Consider the following 6627-nt stretch of genomic DNA (forward strand, 5'->3'; position numbering starts at 1 on the left):
ATTGAAGGCTTCTTACCAGACCACACCTCCATGTGTGTCTTACAAAAAAGGGCTGATCTAGGAGATCAGTTAACCAAATAGCAAGAAGTGGCCACAACTTTATCCCAAAACCTTTTTTCAAAACCAGCTACACTATGCATACTCCTAGTCTTCTCCATCAATGTCCTGTTCATTTTTTCTACAACTCCATTATGTTGTGGGGTATAGAGAGTTGTCTTATGCCTCTGGATGCGTCATTATTTATAGAACTATTTAAACTCTACTAAGTAAAAATCACCACCATTGTCAATTCTCACATACTAAATCTTCGTACTAGTCAAATTCTCTACAAGGGCTTTAAATTCCTTGAACTGACTAAAGACTTCTATCTAAATTTTCATGAAATAAATCCATGTCCTTCTACTATAATCATCTATGAATAATACAAAAAATATAGACTTGGATATTGAAGGAACTTTTATAGGACCAAATACATTGGAATGAATAAGATCCAAAACATCAGAAGATTTGTGAGAACTAGAGTAAAATTGAACACGATTTTGTTTACCATAAACAATGTTTGTAGAAGTTGAACTTGAGATTACAGTCATTTAACCCCTTAATGATGTTCTTGTTTTTCATGGTTCTAAGACCCTTCTCACCAATGTGACCAAATCTCATATGCCACAACATTGTCTTTTTTGTAGGAAGCTTTCCTTCCAATGTGTTTGCATCCTTAGGTACACATGCTGCATTGCCATCAGAACCAATAACCATGGTCTTCTTTACTACTCATTTAGATGGTGGGGATGAAGTGAAAGATGCTCTATTCTTTGAAACAAAATAACTATTGCACTGAGAAATGCATGCATGAAGTTGAAATAGAGTACCTCTCTTAGTACCTTTAGAAAGCACCATAGCTCCTCACATTATCTTACATCCATCTTTAGAAAAAAAAACTCACACACCTACAACATTCAACATACTTATAGATAATAGGTTTTGTGCCAAACTAGGGATGTGCATTGCCTTTTTGATCCCCTTTACTCATCCATCAAGGAATATAATAGTGACTCATCCTTATGCAATTATCTTTAGGTGAGAATCAAGACCCAAGTGCACCTTTCCACCATCAAAAACTTCATGCTTTGAGAACAAGATTTGATGAGAGGTCACATGGAAAGAAGCCCCCAAGTCTATCAACCACACATCATCAGATGCATGCCCTACCAAGGCTACAATGAAAGTATCACCATCTTCTTGAGATTCTTATGAATCTGAATCTGAGGTCTTCTTCTTCTTCTTTGGCTCTTTATAGTCTTTATAGAAGTGCCCAATCTTATCACAGTTCCAACATTTTACCTTGGACTTTCTAGGAGTCTTTGATTTTCTATATTATTTGGATCTACCCTTTCCAAACTTATTCTCATTTTTCTTTCCTCTATCATTGGATCTACTATGAATAGCAAGAGCTTCCTTAGCTAAATCTAAAGACTCTCTCCATGTCTCCTCGGATAACTATGAAGACACCACATCATCCAATCTAAAAGTGATTAAAGTACTTCCAAGAGCCATCACAAAATGGTCCCATGAATCTAGCAAGGAACATAATAGGGTTATACATTGATCCTCCTCCTCCTCTATCTTGACACGAGGTGATGTTAACTGTGCAATGAGTAAATTATAAGCATTTCAATGATCTATAATAAATCATCCTTTTTCCATTCTTATAGAATACAAATTCTTCCTTAGGAATAACTTGTTCACTAGAGATTTTGCCTGATACATAGATCCAAGCGATGTCCACAAACTATTTGTGTTCTTCACATCAAGAACATTCAAGAGAATTGAATCAACTAGACAAAGTCTAATGAGACCCTTAGCTTTCCAATCCTTGAGATCCCAATCTGCTTGAAATATTGTTGTAGGTATTACATCCAGTGAAGTTGCCTTTCATAGATCATGATCTTCAAGCAAGTCTTCCAACTTGAGTTTCCACAACTCAAAATTACTGCCATTAAATTTCTCCACCCCCCATTTTCCATATGATGAACTAGCCATCTCAATCTACAAATAAGAATCAGAATGCTTTGCAAAAAACTCCCACTCAACTTGAGATTAGTTCAAAAAACCCTACCTAACAACTAGGATCAAAAAATGATCAAGCTCTGATACCACTTGTAAGGAAACTCATGTGCGGAAACAACTTCCTACATTAATACCTTAAGAAAAGTATTGTGCAAATTCTATATAAATCCTTATAATTTCAAATTTAATATTATATAAATAACAATATTGTAGTTAACCATGAATATAAAAAATAGATAGAGAAAGAAAACACAAACACAAAGATATGCAAGTGGGGAAAAACCTTTTGTTAAAACAACCCCACCCCTCCAAAACCTGCACAAAACACTTGCAATGCAAGTTCTTTTAGGACAAGGAAGACTAATTCAATCACAAAAAAACACTACCAACAATACACTTGCACTCTCACCTATCTATAACTCGAAAGTAGCTTATATCATGTGCTTTCCATTTTAGGGAAACTTCCAAAGAATAACTGTATTAGGGTTTTACTAGTCTCTGAAAAAGTAGGGACCCAAAAATGTTTGCACGCTAGATGGAGACTTAAGTCTACATACTCAATGATCAATTACCACATTTCTTACTATTTTCACCCATCATCAAATCTTCCAAAGATACCTCTTATGCATCATAGGAGTTTTTCATAACCATTTCAGTCATGATCTCCTTACACACAATTCAGGATGCTAACACATGCAAGTGGAATGACACATCAAACATGCCAACTAAACAGGTACTCTCACACTTAATTACATTATTTGCAAAAAATACATTTACAAAATAAATAATAAGAATAGGAACTATCCAAGGTTGAGACATGTTATTCCTAACAATTAAAGCATAACACATATGTTGATGTTTCATGCCATCCAAAAATTTTCTTCCGTCAACAAGACATACCCTAGTACTACTACATACCTTTTCACCCTCTATCAATGGCTTCAATTTGTGGCAAACTCCATCCTTTGTCATAGAGTATGTATTTGCATGACCATCATGTATAGCATGTCTATAAAACTACCACAACCTTCCCAACAATAAATGGTAGACATCCATTAGGATGATGTCATAGAGAGTTTCATCATGGTAACTCCCAATCTTGAAATTTACTAAACATTGCTCACTAACCAAGACCTTATAATCATTCTACACCCAAGAAATCTGATAAGGATGAGGGTGTTTCTCCCTCTTGAGCTTTAGCTTTAAGACCATCTCCTCTGACATGAAGTTGTTAGTACTGCCACCATCAACAATCACATCATAACATTTACCCTTACAATTGCACCTAGTATGAAACAAATTCCTCCTTTGTCTAGGTTTAGTCTCACTACTTAGTAAGACCCTTTTCATTTACTAGAACCTCTCCTCTTTCTACATCCTTTGAATGTGATTATTGTGCATCATCATCCACATGAGAAACCTTTCCTTGACCATCACTTTGCTTATCTATCCTTCCTTGGTGTTGAGGGAATTTGTAGGTACGATGACCTTCTTCATTCCAATGAAAATAGGTACTATAGAAGCATCCTCTTCTTGAACCTTGTCCACATCCTCTAGCTCTTCCTCTCTGATCTCCAAACTTTTGATCATGGGAGTGATTGAAACCCTTGTTCCTTTGGTTTTGGCTAGTACCTACATCTTCAATTTGCTTCTCATTCTCATTTCAACCTCCAAATGACCTACCACTACCCCTTCCTCCTTGACTATGCCCTCTTTTCCTTCCATCAAACATTTTGCTTAACTTCTCCTCAACTCACAAGGAAAATTGGTATGCCTCTTCAATGCTAGTCATTCCAATGAGACTTAACTCTTCCTGATTGCTAGATCTTAACCCATTAAGGTAATGGGCAACCTTCTTGTTTTCTTCCACATGCCCCACCCTAACAAAGACTTGGTAAAAGTCCTTTTTATATTCCTGGATAGATTTTCCTGCTTGCTTTAACCCTTGCATCTTCTTGAACAAATCAAGCTCATAATCAACAAGAATGAACTACTTCTTTAATTTGTCCACCATGTGATCCCATCTTATGATTTTCTCCTTTCCTTTTTCATTTCTTTCCAACTGAATCTCTTGCCACTAGATATTGGCATTTCTTTCATTTTTTCATTTACAAACTTAACCTGATTAGGGTCCCTATTATCCTTATACTCAAAATATTCCTCTAGCTCATCGATCTAGTTGATCAGCTTGTCTGAGTTTAGATTTCCTGAAAATATGTCAACTTCAATTTTAGGTCATTTTTCTAGCTTGGCAATGACTCTAAAAATATTCTTCTCTACTTGGTTTAGGAATTCTCCATCTCCTTCCCATTCCTACACAATATTTCCTTCTTCTTCATTTTCCTCGTCACTTTCATCACCTATGACAATGTTCATCCCTCTATGGATCTCCTCTTGCAATGCTTGAACTTGATTCTAGAGGGTTCTAACCTTAGGAGGAAAAAATCCAGCCCTTCCACCATGCTCTCTTCATGGAGGCATCTTGTCACTATATCAAAACCCATAACCACATAGTCCTAGTGTAAACTACCTCATAATCAGCTCTTTGTCTACACGCTCAAGAAAACATGCTTTGGTAACACTAATGAGGGCACAACCCAACAAAAAATAAACATAATAGGAAAAAGTGGATATTATTATCAAAAGTGATATGCTATTACATTTAGTACAATGAAAATAGACTCAATGATCTGCCCTAGGGGCTTACGATGTTGTCTAATTTTGGAGAAAACCCTCCTCATAGTACCTCCTCCAAAACTCCACCAAAAAATGTTTCCTATACAATGCCAGAAATGACCTTAAGTAACCCAAATTAGGTTTAGGGTTAGGAATACATTTTAGAATATGACATTTCGCATCCACTGCCAAAATATAAGGCTCTAGAAAACACATTAGAAGTTGGTGTAAAATTAGAAAAATCTAAAAATGGTAGTCCAACTTCTGGGAGGGATAATTTTTGATTTGGGACTCTGATTGATGAATTGTTTACATTTTCAAAAAGCTCTCCAAGTGATCTATAGCACTATGGATGAGCTATGTTTTCCCCTCATTTTTTGGGCATGTACGAGGCCATTTAATGCCTCAAATCTAACTTTAAAACACTCTTAGGGGATCTCTAGGCAACTTAAAATTGCAATAACTTTCAAACTGTAAAGCCTTTTGACCTGATTTTTTTTCAAGTACTTTAAATTAAAAGTATAACCATCCCTCCAACTTACACCATCTAACTCATCATAATTATGGCTCAATTACAAAATAACCTATTTTTTCATTGGCAAATATCCCAAGGTGCTCAAAAATCTAACCCAAAAAACCAATAGTGGAACTATGTGAGTAGGAATCTTTGTTTGACCCAAATGGGTATCCGAAAATAAAGATGCATTAAACATAAACTAACACTAAGCATATTTTTGGGTGATGCAAAATTGCCCTTACACCATTGGATGCTCCTACATTATTATCTTTTGTAGTGGAAGCTATATATATGGCAGGTATTGCTCTTGTGGCTTGTGCTTGTAGGTTACAGATTAGATATGTTGATGATTTAAGATTCACTTGGTATACCTTTGGAGGTATGGATAGTTGGATGGGTTTGGCACTTTCTGTGGGTGCTCTTTTAGCTATGGATACTTGACAACTATGGATACATGTGATTACCTTTGGATTAGGTTTTCATGCTTGGCATTTCAGTTGGTACAAGATTTAATGATCTTCTAATGTGATAGGTTGGGTGGTTTTCTCTTTGGATGGTTTCTATGTATGTTTGATGGTAGTGGCATAATAGGAGGTGAGATTTTTCATATTTGAGATGCTGGATACTTCAATTTTATTGTAGGTACCAATATGGAGCACACATTGTACCTTGATCCATGATGGTGGATGTGATGGGAGGGATTGTTCCCTTGTTCATTTATGTGGCTACAGATTGATCCTATGCAATGTATACAACAAATGGGAGATTGTTGAGATTATGGGTGTTGCACACATTGCATAATATTTTTATATTGTATTATTTTATTTTATTATGTAATATTGCACCTAGATGGATGTGCAACATGTAAAGATTCCTATGGGATATACTTGATGAGTTGTATGGTAACATTGTGATAATATTTGATTTAATTATTTAATATTGGGGAAAAGAATTAAATTTCCAATATTAAATGTGGGGTCAAAGGGTTAGGTAGCACATGGTTTATGTAATTCCACTTGGTGGTTTTGTGGGACATGCTACTATATAAGCAGCCACAAGGGTAGTTGTAGAGGTGAGAAGGAGTAGACAAAAGGAAAAAAGGGAAAAGGTCAATCTGGACAAGGCTTGAAAAGTTAGCCAAGGGAGCATTTGTAAAGGTTGGAATCATGGCATGGGATGTGTGGGTTCATGCTTGTTGACATGGATTGCTTGGTTGTGGTTATGACATTGAAGTCTTCCATGGCTGTATTACAATGGTGTTTTTGTTGAATAATACATGATGATGGATGTTTTTGGAGGCTTAATTTTTCCCTTGATGAGGATTTCCCAGGGCATATCTTGTATCACAATTTTTGTGGGTATGTTTT

The sequence above is a fragment of the Cupressus sempervirens genome, chromosome 8, assembly GCF_028749045.1.
Source record: "Cupressus sempervirens isolate cs-2001-9-10 chromosome 8, ASM2874904v1, whole genome shotgun sequence".
NCBI classification, from domain to species: Eukaryota; Viridiplantae; Streptophyta; class Pinopsida; order Cupressales; family Cupressaceae; genus Cupressus; species Cupressus sempervirens.